Below are 16,837 nucleotides of genomic sequence, written 5' to 3'. Positions count from 1 at the left end.
GAGAGTGGGAGAGGGGTGTCCCTGTGGAAATGAAAAGTGGGGACAGATGCTGGGGGTGAACATGGCCACGTCCCTACAGAATGGCTTCTGCTGTTCCCCAAGACAGCCCTGGGGAGGTTATTTTAGATTTCCCTGGGTGGAGAGGGGGCATTGGAGTGTTAGTCTCTCTCTCACCAGACCCCATGCCCTGCACCTCCCCTGCTCTCTGAGGTGTTGCCCTTAGGCAGGGCTGTCAGGAAGGCTCTCCCTGAGGGCCCAGCCCGGGGCAGACAGCCCATCAGGATGCAGGCTGAAGGGCAGGAATGGGCAGACCCTCATCCAGGGTGGTAGCCAGGCTCAGAGCAAGCAGGCCCAGGCCTGGGAGAGGACTCAAGGCCAACACTGGAAACTGGGTCAACACAGCAGCAAACCCCAAAGGGCTGCCCTGCCGGGGGCTCAGCCAGGCGCCAGGGCCTGCACAAAGATGGCAAGTGAGCCAGAGGTGGAGCACGTGGGAATGGGCGTGGGAGTGGGAATGTGCATGAGTGTGCATGTACACGTGGGGAGGCGTGAGGGCATTGGTACACACATATGCTCGTGACAACAGTCAGGACCAATGCAGACTTGGGTCTTCATGTGGGGGTCTCAGAGGGCCCAACTCTGGACACTGAGGTGGGGTTGGGGAAGAGGAAGAGGGCCCACCCCATGCTGGGTCTGTGTGGAATGCAGGAGGAGGGGCTGGGGCTGGGGAGCGGGAGCATTTCACCCGGAAACCAGGTCAGAGCCCTGCGAGGGACAGGCAGGTCAGGATGACAGTTGACAGCTGCCCGCTGGCCTGGAGTGGCCTCAGTGCCTCTTGTTCTGCACCTGCATGACAGCCCACACCATGCAGTTCAGACTCAGGGCAGCAAATGGCACGGCAGCCACGTGTCAGAGAGCATGGCCCTTTGACCTCCTGGGGGATGCAGGGCATTAGCTCCAAGACCCTATTTTGAAAAGACTCTGCCTGGGGCCTGGGCAGATAAAGGAGGAAATGGCTTCCCTGCAAGGGCTCAGGGCCCCTGCGCTGTGGCTGCAGGATAACAGAGGCAGCAGTAATGGCGGCCACTTTGGGGGTGGGAGGGTTCTATTTACTAAACCACAACATCTCATTTCGTCCTCTCAACAAGCCTCGGCAATAAGCACTACCATTACCCCCTTTACAGACAAGAAAGCCAAGGCCCTCTGGGGACACACAGCCAGCAAGAGGCAGAGCTGGAATTAAATGCAGGGCTTAATGACCCAACATACCACTGTGCACAGCGCAGGGTGACAGCAGTGGGCATCTTGTGTGGAGGGAGGATGGGAGGGAAGCACAGGAGTGTGGCGGGGGAGGTGAAATGACAAGGGAGAGCCTTGCTGACCCCGGCAGTCATTCACCAAGCCCTCTTCCTCCTGCCTCCCACGTCGTGCTCCACTCGACCGTTTCTCTTGCCCTTGGCCACCACCTGAATCTGGGCCCCATCACGGGTGGGATTGGGCATGACAGAGCCTGGCAGCCTGAGTCTCCCATTTGTAAAGAGCTTCCAATTCAGACACGGGCATCTGTTCAAACGCGGCTAATATCCAGTCAGTGTCTGTAACACAGGTTTGGCATCTTTCTACACTGCAACCTTCACCGTGTCGAGGGGGCTGGCTTCTCCCGGTCTCTGGGAGACACTGGTGGGACCGCCCTGGTGTCCATGGACCACTGCAGTGGTCCCCAGCCTGTCTCCTGGCCTCCTCTCCCCCTCCCTCTCCCCTCTCCACCCAGAGCCCAAGGGCTCTTTCCAAAACATGGATCAAGTCACATTGTTCTGCTTAAATCTTTCCAGCGACTGCCCAATCTATAGAATCAAATCCCAGAGCCAAACACAGAGTTCCTGCCTACGGGCATGACCCAGCCTCCATCCCAGCCCTTCTCCCTCAGCCTGGACCATTCTGCCTCCCTGTCCTCCCCAACCCCCTTTTCCCTGGCTCAGTCCTCTTCATCCTCAGGAATCTACTCTGGAGCATCACCCCAAGCTGAGGTTAGAGCCCCTGCACCAGTCCTGTGAGTGAAATGAAAAAAAAAAAATATGTGACAATCTGATTCCTGTCCACCCCTCCCAAAGACCATGCAATGCCTGAAAGTAGGGCATGTCTGCAGGGGTCCTGCTAAATCCCAGAACCTGGCACCAAAAAGATGCTTCACCCATCCTGATGCACATGTGGCCATAAAGGCCCAACATGGCTTGTGACTCACTCAAGGCCACACAGCAGTGCGGAGCAGAATGGGGCTTGGCCCCAGGCCCCTGCTGTCCCACCCCTGCCATAGTGCCATCCATAGGGACCTGCTAACTCAGTAAGGAATGCAGGCATGACAGGAAGTCCTCCCTGCCCAGCATACCCCTCTGTGGCCTGGTATCACTGGGCTCCAGTTCCTCAGTCTCCAGCCACCCACCGCCCTGACACCTGCACCACCAGCCGCCTCCGGGTTTTCTCATCAGCTGAATGCAGCTCCTTCTCTTCATTGTCATGATCATAGGAGGCTTGCTGTTTATCTCTATGCCTTTTTGTCTGAGAGGCTGGGAGCAGGAAGGAGAAAGCTCAGGCCGGAGGAAGGGCCCCAAATCAATCTGTCTCTGAGTGGTTTTAATAAGAGCTGGGAGCAGCCCAGCTTCATCGAGTGATGAATGATCACTGGCTCCCTGGATGCGTTGATGTCCCAGAGCTAGAAGACAGGGGACTCAGCGGGGAAGGAAGAGCCAGGAGCATCAGAACAAAGACTCCACGGAGAGGAAGGATGGGTGGGAAAGTCAGGATTGAGCTGCCCTCTGCTATCAACCTGACCCTGGATAATATGACTGTGCAGGGCTATAGCTCTGCGGCTGGACAGAGCTGGATTCCAAATCTGCATCTCCCTCCTTCTTGCTGGACAGTTTGCATATACCATCTGCTATGGTCCGAAGGTTTGTGTCCCTCCAAAATCTACAGTCAAAACCCAACTCTCGAGGTGATGGTATTAGAAGGTGGGGCCTTTGAGAGGTGATGGGACATGGGAGAGAAGCCCTCATGGATGGGATGAATGCCCTCATACAAGAGCCCTGAGGGAGGATCCTAGCCCTTTGCCCTTTCACCACGTGAGGCTATAGCAACAGGACACCATCTATGAAGCAGAGAGCCCTCACCAGACACCAAGTCTTCCAGCACCTCGATCTTGGACTTCCCAGCCTCCAGAACTGTGAGCAATAAATTTCTGTTGTTTTTAAATTACCCAGTCTAAGGTATTTTTTTAGAGCAGTCCAAATGGACTAAGGCACCATGTCTTAATCCACACTGCAGCCATCCAAGGAAGAGATGTCTCTCTATTTTATACAGGAAGGTTCAGAGAGGTTAGGCAACTTGCCCAAACCACACAGCCAATAAAAGTGAAAATTGCAAACATGTATTCACTGACTTGACAAATGATTTCTGAGTGCCTACTTGTGCCGGACACAGCTAACCACTTCAGAGGATGACTTCATAGAAGAAATCACTTCTCAAAGCATTCAGCCTCTTTCCCTCTCTGCTTTCCCATTAAAGATTCCCCGTCCCCAAGGCATCTGCGGCCACTCAGACGCATTAGTCTGGGAAGATTCAAATTGGGTGAATCTGATGTTGGTTTATTTAGACCCAGAAGACTGTTTACAAGAGGCGGTTCAGCAAATGGGACAGAGGCCTGGTGTTCCTGGCTCCCTTCTTATCTTCCTGCCTCAGTGCCGACAGAGGAGGAAGGCCTGGGCAGCCCGCCTGGACCCTGAACTGTGCCGCAAAAGGCCCCCCGTCAATTTCCACTCTTGGTTGCCCTGCCCTCCTTCAGTTTCCACTCCCTGTTACCTCCTCAGGGAAGTCATTCGCAGGAATGTGTCCTTTCTGTGTCCTTTATTTGGGATCTTGTGAGGGTCAAATCTGGGGGCTTAGGACACGATCCTCTAGTTTGTCACTGGAGCCTGCAGGCTCCTCACAGCCCCTGTCATACAGATGAGGAAATGCAGCTTAAGTAGCTTTGCTGAGACTCCTGAATCCACTTGTTTGACCCCACTTTTTGCCTGATGGAGAACAGAGCCAGAATTTAAACTGCAAGGAGCCTGGAAGAGTCAGCTTCCCCTGCATCCTCCCGGGGGCCTGAGAGCACTGGGCCTTCTTATGGCTGCCATTCATTCATGAACACTTCATAGCTTTGTTCTTCCTCCCTCTTTTGCAGAGGGCCCCAAACTCCTTTACAGCCCACAAAACCCTTCATGTCTGATCCCTTCCAACTTCACATTTCCCCTTTCTCATGACTCTCCTGCGTTCTCCTCTCTCACCTCCCGCCTTAGCCCTGCAACCCCACATTGATTCACTGCATTCTCTGCTTCAACTACATAAAATGTGCCATTCCTCAAAACTGCCATGTCCTCGCTCTCCTCTGGGCCCTCACATAAGCTATTTCTTCGGCCACATCACTGTTTCTCCTCTGCCTGGCTCATTGCTACACCAGCCTTAGGCTTCAGCTTCAGTGAGGCTCCTTCTGGGAAGCCTTGTTTATTCCCACCCAACATCCAAATGTAGTTGCTCATTTTTACTGACAAATCTTTATTGAGAACCTATTCAGTGCCAGGTGCAATGGGCTCCACCATACATCAGCCAGCTAAGCCTGCTCTCGGGAGCATCTGTGCTGAGGGACTCCTGCCCTGTGCTTCCAACTCCACTTCATACTCATTGCTTCTCTAAGCATCTGTCTTCTCAAAGGGACCGAAATAGTTGTGAATCCTACATCTGGTAAGGATTTAGTATCCTGAATATGTAAAGAACGCCTGCACCTCAACAACCAAAGACAAACAACCTGTGTTAGAGTCCTCCAGAGAAACAGAATAGGCTGTGTGTGTGTGTGTGCGTTTGTGTGTGGGGGCTCACAGGTTGAGTATCCCTTATCCAAAATGCTTGGGAGCAGAAATATTTTGGATTGTTTTGGATTGTGAAGTATTTGCGTTACACTTTCTGTCTGAGCACTCCAAATCCAAAAATTCAAAATTCAGACTGCTCCAAAGAGCACTTCCTTTGAGCATTACAATGACTCTCAAAAATTTTCAGATTTTGGAGCATTTTGGATTTCGGATTTTCAGATCTGAGATTTCTCAACTTGTATATGTACGTGTGTGTGTGTGTACACACATGTATATAGTGCGTAAAAAGATTTGTGGCCAGGCGCGGTGGCTCACGCCTGTAATCCCAGCACTTTGGGAGGCTGAGGCGAGCAGATCACCTGAGGTCGGGAATTTGAGGCCAGCCTGACCAACATGGAGAAACCCTGTCTCTACTAAAAATACAAAATTAGCTGGGCATGGTGGCACATGCCTATAATCCCAGCTACTCGGGAGGCTGAGGCAGGAGAATCACTTGAACCCGGGAGGCGGAGGTTGCAGTGAGCTGAGACCACACCATTGCATTCCAGCCTGGGCAACAAGAGCAAAACTCCATCTATTACAAAAAAAAAAAAAAAAAGATTTGTTATAAGGAACTGGCTTACACAATTAGGGAGATGAACAAGCCCCAGCATCTGCAGGATGAATCGGCAAGCTGGAGGCCCAGGAGAGCTGATGGTATAGCTTCTGAGTCCAGAGGCAGGAAAAAAGCCAATGCCCCAGGCTGAAGGCAGTGAAAGAAATTTTCTTTTCCTTGGAGGAGGGTCAGCCTTTTTGTTCCATTCAGGCCTTGAACTAATTGGACAAGTCTCGCCCACATTAAGGAGGGCAATCACTTTATTCAGTTATTTTAAATATGAACTCATCCCCAAACACCCTCACAGAATCACCTGGGAGAATGTCTCATCAAACATCTGGGCACCCTGTGGCCCAGTCAAATTGACACATAAAACTAACCATCATGCAACCCAATTAAAAAGTGGGCAAAGGACTTGAAGAGACATTTCTCCAAAGATGATATACAAATGGCCACCAGGCATATGAGAAGATGCTCAGCGCCATTTGTAATTAAGGAGATGCACAGCAAAATCACAATGAGGTGCCTGTACACCCTCCACGGTGGCTGTCATCCAAAAAAATGAAAATAAGAAGCATCGGCAAGGATGCTGAGAAATTGGTACCCACATATATTGCTGGTGACAGCATAAAGTGGTGCAGTCACTGTGAAAAACAGTTTGGCCATTCCTTAAAAAGTTAAAAGGCTGGGTGCAGTGGCTCATGCCTGTAATTCCAGCACTTTGGGAGGCCAAGGCGGGCAGATCACGAGGTCAGTAGATCGAGACCATCCTGGCTAACACGGTGAAACTCCATCTCTACTAAAAATACAAAAAATTAGCCGGGCGTGGTGGCACACACCTCTAGTCCCAGCTACTCAGGAGACTGAAGCAGGAGAATCACTCGAACTCGGGAGGTGGAGGTTGCAATGAGCTGAGATCACGCCACTGCACTCCAGCCTGGGTGACAGAGCGAGACTCTGTCTCAAAAAAAAAAAAAAAAAAAAAAATTAGGACACGAGTTTCTGGGACATGAGTTTCTATATGTTCCAGAAATTCCATTCCTAGGTGTATATCCGAGAGAAATGAAAACACATACACACAGAGACTTAGATACAAATATTTTTGGTTTGTTTTTGTCTTTTGAGACAGAGTCTTGCTCTGTCACCCATGCTGGAGTGCAGTGGTGCGATCTCAGCTCACTGCAACCTCTGCCTCCCGGGTTCAAGCAATTCTCCTGCCTCAGCCTCCCGAGCAGCTGGGTTCACAGGCGTGCACCACCACGCCCAGCTGATTTTTGTATTTTTAGTAGAGACGGGGTTTCATGATGTTAGCCAGGCTGGTCTCGAACTCCTGACTTCAGGTGATCCGCCAGCCTTGGCCTCCCAAATCGCTGGGATTACAGACGTGAGCCACTGGGCCTGGGCTTGTACACAAATATTTATAGCAACTATTATTCATAATAGCCAAAAGGTGAAAGCAACCCACACGTCCATCAATGGATGAATGGATAGTCAAAATGTGACATACTGTACAATGGAATATTTTTAACTATAAAAAAGAATAAAGTATTGATCCATGCTACAACTTAGGTAAACCTTGAAAACATTATGCTACGTGAAAGAAGCCAGTCACAAAAGATGACATATTAGATGATTCCTTTTATATGAAATATCCAGTGCTGGGCACGGTGGCTCACACCTGTAATCCCAGCACTTTGGGAGGCTGAGGTGGGCAGATCACTTGAGGCCAGGAGTTCGAGACCAGCCTGGCCAACATGATGAAAACCGTCTCTACTAAAAATACAAAAATTAGCTGGGCGTGGTGGCTCATGCCTGTAGTCCCAGCTACTAGGGAGGCTGAGGCAGGAGAATCGCTTGAACCCGGGAGGTGGAGGTTGCAGTGAGCTGAGATTGTGCCATTGCACTCCAGCCTGCTGACAGAGTGAGACTTTGTCTTCAAAAAAATAAAATAAAATAAGTAAATAAATACATATATGAAATATCCTGAATGGGTTAGTCCATAGAGAGAGAAGACACATTAGTGGTTTCCAGGAGATGAGGAAGCAGAGAAAGGGGAGTGATTACTTAATAGGTACAAGGTATTCTGGGGTGGTGACAAGTTTTGAAGCCAGAGGTGGTGGTTACACATGACTGTGAACGTCACTGACTTGTACACTTTAAAATGGTTGCTTGCCATGTGAATTTCACCGCAATTATCATTGTCCTCACCCACCTTCCCTGTTTCGTTCTTAGGTTTCCTACGCGCTGGAATCCTTCACCTTTGTAACCCCAGCACTTCATACACTCCCTGGCACAAAGGGGATGCTTAATACATCTTTGTTGAGTAAATAAACACAGAAAGCAAAAAGGAAAGCAAAGCACCTACAAATGGAGAAAATTAAGCCTTTCTATAATTAGGGGCAGGGAGTGGAATCTGAAGGGAAACTGGGTTTATTTTGTGTGATTCTGTGGGCACAAAATCAGGAACAACTAGTGGAATTGAGAAGGCAACAGCTCTTGACTAAACCTAAGGAAGCCCTGTCTACCTTTGGAGCCGTAGAGCAGTAAGACCGGCCATTCTGCAAGGCAGTGAGCATCCCGTCATGAGAGGCATGCAAATGGAAATGAGGGAACTTGTTGAAAGAACTCATGCATCAGCAGGAGAGTTCCCCTAGACAACATGTTCCTCCCAACTCGGAGACGCTGTGATCTGAGATGACTTACAGTCATTAAAAACCCATTTAGCCTCCTGCTGGCTCCTTGTTACCTTGTTGAATCAATCATTCACCAGATTATCTACTGAGCACAGGTATCAACGGATGGATCCAAAGAAAGTGCCACTTCCTAAAGAGGCAGAGAAGTTTCCATGCCATTGTTTTTATTTTCTGCTTCCTGACCTGACCCAGGGTTCAGAACGCCAGCAGGGTTAAGGCTCTGATGTGCTGATGTCACTGGGTTCAGAGATGAGTTGGCAGTTCACGTCCCTCCTGTGGGCTGCTCTGCCTGAGCGGCTGTCCCTGCAGTGTGCCTGCCACCTCCTGGCTCTGATGCTGTCTCGTAGTGGTGGCATCACCACCATCTGCTGCTTCTGATGCTGCTCCTCTGGGCATACCTTAGTGCCCATACCTGGCCCCAGCCTCCCTCAGGGCCAGGCGGCGGCGTGCAGACAGGTGGCGGCGTGCAGACAGGCAGCTGTGGCAACGCAGGAAGGGCAGAGCTTGAGAAACGTGATGGGCATCCACAAACATACTATCACGTGTCCTTTAAAATACTGAGGCTCTTCTGTAGTGACCTGGGGACATGCGTATGCTGTGGAGTTTAATTTTTTATAGGTGACATTACATATTATTACCCACTGATCATCACTGTTGCCTACTCACCACTAATTCTCACCTCTTTCTTTCCATCAGAAACCCATTTGGGGGCAGGGCAGCAATGTGCCCTGTGGAAAATACTCCCCTGACCAGGGGACACGGTTTTGGTCTATGGGTGTCCACAGGCAGCCCTGGGTGGGGTTTGCACGGAAGCCTCTGGCCTTGGTCTTCCTCCTTTGCCACGTCTAGGATACAGACTTGGTGCCCAGAGACGGAGCTGCCTTCCTATAACCACAGAAACTAAAGACGTAGCTGAGGACAGCGGCATTAGAAATCCAGGAGAAGCCTGGGTCCCTGATGGCTCTTTAAAGCCCTCCCACTGGCCTGCAAGCTGCCAGCCTAAGGGTGGCTCGTGCCCATAATCCCAGTACTTTGGGAGGCCGAGGCGGGAAGATCACTTGAGCCCAGGAGTTCGAGACCAGCCTGGCCAACATGGTGAAACCCCACCTCTACTAAAAATACAAAAATTAGCCAGGTGTGATGGTGCACACCAGTAATCCCAGCTACTCAGGAGGCTGAGGCAGGAGAATCGCTTGAACCCAGGAGGCGGAGGTTGCAGTGAGCCGAGATCACGCCACTGCACCCCAGCCTGGGCGACAGAGCAAGACTCCATCTCAAAAAACAAACAAAAACAACAACAACAAAAAAGAGTGTCTGTGACAGGAGGAAAACAGGCCCCTGTTTGGTTAAGTTGCTGCAGTCTGTACCTGAAACAGAAGTAATTCTAACTAATGCCATAGAAATCAAAGAAAATTTACAACACGTAGTGTAGTGGGTTGAATAGCACTCCCCAAAAGACAGGTCCTCCGGAGCCTCGGATTGTGCCCTTATTCAGAATAAGGGTCTTTGAAGATGTGATTAAGGTCACAAGATGAGATCCTCCTTGATAAGGGTGGGCCATAAATCCAATGACAGGTGTCCTTAAAAGAGACAGAAAAGGAGAAGATGGGCAGAGGCCCAGAGAAGAAAGCCCAGTGAAGGCAGAGGTGGAGACGGAGGCTGGGGTGATGCTGCCACAGCCAGGGACCAGCAGCCGGAAGAGGCAAGGAGAGAGTGTTCCCAGAGTCTTCACAGGGGGACTGCTGACGCCTGGATCTCAGACTGCTGGCCTCCAGAAACATGGAAGAATAAATCTCTGTCCTTTTAAGTCACCTAGTTTATAGTCACTTGTTACAACAGCCCTGAGGAACCAATACAGGCAGAAAAAGGTGCCATACAGGGTGCGTTGGCGTCCACCTGTAGTCTCAGCTCCTCCAGAGGCAGAGGTGGGAGGATCGCATGAGCCCAGGAGTTTGAGTCCAGCCTGGGCAATGTTGAGAGATCCCGTGTCTCTAAAAAAATAAAACATTAAAAGGTACCATAGAAGATGTGTCATCTAAGTTGGGCATTTGAAAGACAGACCGTTCTCACGTTAAGAAAGAAAAGGGCCAGCTGGGCGCAGTGACTCACACCTGTAATCCCAGCACTTTGGGAGGCTGAGGCAGGCAGATCACCTGAGGTCGGGAGTTCGAGACCAGCCTGGCCAACATGGTGAAAACCTGTCTCTACTAAAAATACAAAAATTAGCTGGGCATGGTGGCATGCACCTGTAATCCCAGCTACTCGGGATGCTGAGACAGGAGAATCACTTGAACCTGGGAGGCGGAGATTGTGGTAAGCCGAGATCACACCATTGCACTCCAGCCTGGGCAACAAGAGCAAAACTCCATCTCAAAAAGAAAAGAAAAGAAAAGAAAGAAACAAAGAAAGAAAACAAAGAAAGAAAGAGAAAGAAAAAAAGAAAAGAAAGAGAAAGAAAATGGACGAACGGAAGAAAGAAAAGGAAGGAAGGAAGCAAGGAAGGAAGGGCCCTTCCAGACACATGAGTAGCAAACTGTAATAATAATCGCCTCCTGCCTTGAGCACTTCCTCCGTTGAGTATACTTTCCATCCAAGCCTGGGTGATGGATCTCATATCCCAGATACTGGGGGGCCTGCACCCCCATCCCCCTTGCCCTGAAGACCTAAGCCTCTTGTCCAAGGGCTGTGGGAGCCCACTCAGCCCCTGCACAGGCCAAGGCAGAAGCGCCCGAGAGCAGTGCCCTGTGCAGCCCTCAACCAACACAGAACAGTGAGCTGGATCAGAACACACCAGCTTCCTCCCCTCTGTCAGGATGATCTGAGGTCAGCTCCAGGCAGTCTCCCAGAGCCCGGGCAGGCCTGAGCCTCTGTAGACCACAGGTGGTGGTGGTGGGCTCATTCGTTCCCCCTTCCGCCTTCCTCCTTCTCCCTCTCTCACTTGTCCACTCCCCTGGAGGTGCTTTGGGAATCACTTTACAATAAACCACTTGTACTCTAGTCCTTGCTGTGGATCGGCTCCCGGGGAAGCCCCACCAAGCCAGTGTTGGAGTTGGGGATTGTATGTGGTTTATCTAATCCTGGAGCCCGAGCTAAACTGGTCTATCCTGTGGGGTTATTTGCACCACAGTCACGATGCGTGTCCAGTATTCAGGGACACAAACTAGAAAGCAGCCAGCTCTCCGCAGCCCAGAGCAAATGTGGCAGGGAAGCAGTCGCTGCGGGACCAGTCCCTTGAACATCGTGCTGTGGAAACAGAGTGTGCTCTGATGCTCTCTGTATTCACCAGAGAGCCTGTGGGGCCGCCTGGGATGCGCTCCAGCAAGAAGCCTGTGCCCTGCTCTTACCACCCCGGCTTCTCCAGGTCTTGGGCCACTTGTCACCCTCTCCTGTAGCGCTCACATCTGTTAACTCTCGAGGAGCGAAGAGAAGGCAATGGGCAGAGTGTTTCAGAGACAATTCTGGGATGCCTGCAAAGCTCACTGGGTGAGCCAGTGCCAGATGAGAAATTGCTATGCTCCGGCAGTTTTGCAAAATTCAAAGCTTTTTGCTGGAGCAGAGGGTCAGTTCTTGGAAGGTTTCTTGCATAATCATCCAAAACGTCACCTTGTCAGCATCACCAGAGAGACCATGTCGGATGATCTGGGGCCAAACCTTTCTCTGCATTTGGAAAGATCTTCAAGAATGTGAATCACAGAGGAAGCGAGGCCCAACTTTATTGCCATCAAAAGGAAATTGCCTACACTTCATGGGCTTCTTGCAAAGAAAGCTTCCAGTCCCTGGTAGAGAAAAGAGTGCATTTATTTATTCATCCACTCCTCTATTTATTTAACAACTGTGTGCCCTAAAGTAGTAATAACCGGGGGCATTCACCCAGTGTTTACTCTTCGGCTGGGCCAAGTGGTTTCCATGTAAGAATCCCATGTAACCCTCACAGCTCTCAGAGGTAGGTTTCATCATCAGCCCCACTTTACAGATAAGGAAACAGAGGCTCAGAGAAGTTCACGAGCTCTCCCGAGATCACCCAGCCAGTAAGCCAGGGGGTTCAGGTTTGGAGAGAGAAGATTTCAATTCTCGTCTCAGTCCTTCTTCTTATTAGCTATTTCGTGTCCACGTGTCATTTGATGCATTTGGCTGAGCCTCAGTTTCCTCCTCTGGAAAATGGACGGAGCCCAGGTAAGAGTTACCAGACCAGGTGAAGTCCAGCAGTCGGGGAGTATATTACACAATTCAGAACCCACTCTCCAGCTCGGCATATCCCAAAATTGTGTTTTCCCAACAAAGATTAAGTCGGTAGGGTGTTCAAAATCTTTCCCAGCAAGCCAGATGGGGATACTGAGAGTAGGCCACAGACATGTTTTTTGCTTAGACTTTAAACTCAGATCTGTTGGCTTAAATGTCTGCCCTCCTGTCCCTCTACCGGGTGCTCACATCACTGGGCACACCACCCTCGGGTGGGAGAAGTTGAAAGGGTCTGGGTTGCTTTGCATCTCATCAGCTTCCTCTTTGACAGTGGGATGCCTCCTGCCAAAACAATCACGCCTGTTTACAGCTCTAAGAGGCTCGGGAGGCAGCCTGGAGTCCTGACCCACTGGCCCAGTCGGATAATGCTCTTCTCTCGGCCAGCCTGCGTTTCCCCTGCAGTTCCATTGGAGAAAGGCCCCCCCAGCTTTATAGCCTGAACATCTAACGGATATTTTCACAACCCATTAGGCGGCTTCTGAATTCCAGCTCCCAGATGCCACATATGGGTGCTGACGACTTGTGCCAAAAATATTTGGAGGAGAGGATGAGGGAACCAACCTCTGAACGGAGCTGATCATGGTAACAGTGACAGCTGTTACCTTTGTCCAGCATTCCACAGTTTGCAAAGCACGCTTAGGCACTACATGGTGTCAGTTTTGACCCCCGTGGTAACTCTTTAAAGAAGAGGGAGGTTACAGGTATTATTGTCCCAAGCCCAGCCATATCAAGTGGACTGCTGTCTGTCAAGTGACAGAGAAAGTGCTCCCCAGGAAGCCCCTGGAGGGAAGGAAGGGTCAGGATGAGCCCTAGGGGAGTCACTTCAGGAGCAGGGAGCAGAGAAGCCTCCAAGGTATGGGAGAAAGCCCAGTGGAGGGGGAAGCGGCAGGAAGAGAAGCAGGAGAAGAGGGGTCTCCAAGCAAGGCAGAGGAATGCCAGGAGGAAGGAGAGGCAGTGCCACCTCTGCAGAGATGCTCCATCGGAGATAGTGTGGCCAGTGGCTAAGAAGGTGGGTTCATGGCTAGTATATTGCTAAACGTCCCTGTGCTTCAGTTTCCTCATCTGTAGAATGGGCATAATGATAGTCCCCAATTCATGCAGTTACTATGAGGCTTAAGTGCTTATTCCAGGCCTGGCACATAGTAAGCGCAAAGTGTCCCCTATCCTAAAGCCTGGCATTGGACTTAACCACCCAGCCATGAGTGATTTTTTTTTTTTTTTTGAGACAGAGTCTCACTCTGTCACCCAGGCAGGAGTGCAGTGGCGCAATCTCAGCTCACTGCAACCTCCACCTCCTGGGGTCAAGCGATTCTCTTGCCTCAGCCTCCCGAGTAGCTGGGATTACAGGCATGCCCGGTTGATTTTTGTATTTTTAGTGGAGATAGGGTTTCATCATGTTGCCCAAGGCTGGTCTCGAACTCCTGACCTCAAGTGATCTGCCTATCTCGGCCTCCCAAAGTGCTGGGATTACAGGCGTGAGCCACCGCGCCTGGCCATGAGTGACCTTTGACGCAGGTTTGGGATAAGATGGTTTGTGGCATATCATGGAATAAGTGGAGGTGAGGGAATGAAAGAGGGCCTGGAAAGTCCTTGGAGGAGCCATACTTTCAAGGATGAAATGCAGGAATAAGGGATGGTCTCCCTTGGAGATGTGGGAAGGGCTCGAGCTTGTGTGGGCAGCAGGGGTGGCAGAGGGCAGCAGACGCGGAAGGCTCAGAGGGGATAACAGTCAGGGCACTGGCTGGAGAGGATATCAGGGGCTGCAAATCCTTAATTAGATGGATTGGTTTGGGTAGAACAGCCACCTCTCCTCTCTGAGAGTCCAGGTGTAAATCAGGACATGGGCTGCAGGGTTGGAGGTAGGAGGAAGGAGGGGCATTTGAGCTGGGTCTGGACACCTGCCCAGAATAGAATTAGGCAGAGCCCCTTCCCCTAGTCACAGAGATAAGCATCTTTGGGTTAAGACAATGTTTATCAAATGTTTATTGTTTCCTAGAAGGCTTCCTGAATTTGACTCCTAGCTCTGCTACTGTGTGACCTCTGACAAGCTACTTAATCTCTTTGTGCCTCAGTTTCCTCACTTGTAAAATAGGGATCTTGAGATCATGATGCTACCTGCCTGTCTAGATGGTTGTGAGAGTGAGATGACACAATCTAAGGAGAGAGCCTGGCCTGGGTCAGTGACGGCAGGCTGTTAATTTTTTTTTCTTTTCTTTTCTCTTCTTTTCCTTTCTGTTCTTTTTTTCTTGAGATGAAGTCTCGTTCTGTTGCCCAGGCTGGAGTGCAGTGGCGTGATCTCGGCTCACTGCTACCTCCACCTCCCGGGTTCAAGCAGTTCTCCTGTCTCAGCCTCCTGAGTAGCTGGGACTACAGGTGTGAGCCACCACACCTGGCAAATTTTTGTACTTTTAGTAGAGACGGGGTTTCACCATGTTGGTCAGGCTGGTCTCGAACTCCTGACCTCAGGTGATCCACCTTCCTCGGCCTCCCAAAGTGCTGGGATTACAGGCGTGAGCCACCACACCCAGCCTGGCTGTTATTATCATGTTATTAACTAGTATCATGAGCGGCTCAGTTTGAGAACCAGTGGGTTAAGACGATGATTCCTACAGAGACCCGTACTAAAGTGCAGTCATTTTGACTCATATTTATAGAATTCCTACTATCAACCAGGCACCAGGATATGATGGCTGCCAAGGAGACATGGTCCTCCCTCAAAGATTTGCACCAGCAGGTAGTAGAGGCTTGCTCTGGCCAGTCATTTAATCCCCACTACAAAACCCCAGGACCAGGGATCTATTCATGCTCCCATTCCACATGGGAGGAAACAGGGACAGAGAGGTGTAGTCAGCTGCCTAAGGTCACACAGCAAGGAAGTGGTGGAGCTGGGATTTGAACCCCAGGGGTCTGTCTGGCTCTAGAGCCTGCAGTGGTGTGCCCCGACAGTAACTACAAGTGGTGGTGACTGCCACTGGTGTCCAGAGTGTGCAGGACATGGAGGGCAAATGATGTTTGAGCTGAGAAAGGCATACAGGAGTTAACTAGATGAGTGAGGACAGCAGGGCTAAGGCCCTGAGGCAGAACGGGCAAGTCGAGTGTGAGGATGCAGACAGCCAGCTGCTGGGCAGATGAAACCTACCAGGGAGGAGGCACTGCCCACTCACCAGGCCTGACAGCTCCGTGGGAAAGGTGGACTTTCCCCCAAGCAGAGTGGGAAGCCTTTGGGGGACTTTCAGTGGAAATGCGGTGATATTTAGAAGTATCACTTTTTACAGCTGAACGGGACTCAGCCACACAAAAGACCGAGGGCACTTTGAGTACAGACATGGGGCCACTCCAAAGTACATTAGATGGAAAAGCAAAATGCTGGAGTGTGGGTGCTGGCTTCTATTTGCAGAGGGAAGAAGGAGAGAAAGAATGAGAATGTGTATGTGGCCAGGCACGGTGGCTCACGCCTGTAATCCCACCACTTTGGGAGACCGAGGCTGGCGGATCACCTGAAGTCAGGAGATCGAGACAATTCTGGCTAACACGGTGAAACCCCATTTCTACTAAAAATACAAAAAATTAGCCACGCGTGGTGACGGGCGCCTGTAGTCCCAGCTACTCGGCAGGCTGAGGCAGGGGAATGGCTTGAACCCTGGAGACGGAGGTTGCAGCAAGCCGAAATTGCGCCACTGCGCTCCAGCCTGGGAAACAGCAAGATTCTGTCCCAAGGAAAAAAAATAAAAAATAAAAAAAAGAATGTGTATGTGCTTTTGTGCTGGGATATATGTAAAATCTCTCCGAAAGGGTACATAAGCAACTGTCAGGGGCGGGACGGAGGGGACGTTCTCTGTAGATTTTCTCTTTTAAATGTTGAATCTTGGGGTGAGATTACCTATCCGAAATTAAGATTTGTAAAGGACGATGCTGGCCGCTGGGTGGAAAATGGAACCCAGGATGTCTACGGCGTATTCCAGGGCATGATGCGAGAATGAAACTGGACTGTTAAGTTTCCAAGTGCATGAGGTGAGGAATTAACTAAGATGGGCCCTGAGTGTCGTGGGTGCAGCTGCCGGGGGAGGGCTGTTCTGGGAAGGGCACTGTGTCGCGCAGCTGCAGGGTGTTATATGGAGTGGGGGCCGGGGAAGGGAAAAAAGGGTAGAGTGTCAGGGACCCACTCAACTTTGCCTCTAGCAGAATTTGACATAGCTTCAGCCTGGGGCACCCAGAATTCCTTGGCCCTCCTTGAACACAACCACCCAGGCTTTATGCGTGAAGTGTGGAAAGGGGGCAGTGAGGGAAGGCGGCAGGTGCGAGAAGAACTCTCCAGCAGGACTCAGGAGCCCTTGGCTCTGGGATGTAAATCAAAGCACCGCGCCTCAAAGAGAGGCGCCCAGGTGATGTCTCAGCCTCTCATTCTC

Source organism: Pan paniscus, chromosome 23 (genome assembly GCF_029289425.2).
Source record: "Pan paniscus chromosome 23, NHGRI_mPanPan1-v2.0_pri, whole genome shotgun sequence".
Taxonomy (NCBI): Eukaryota; Metazoa; Chordata; class Mammalia; order Primates; family Hominidae; genus Pan; species Pan paniscus.
The sequence above is the reverse complement of the archived record's forward strand: the minus strand, read 5'-3'. Positions refer to the sequence as shown.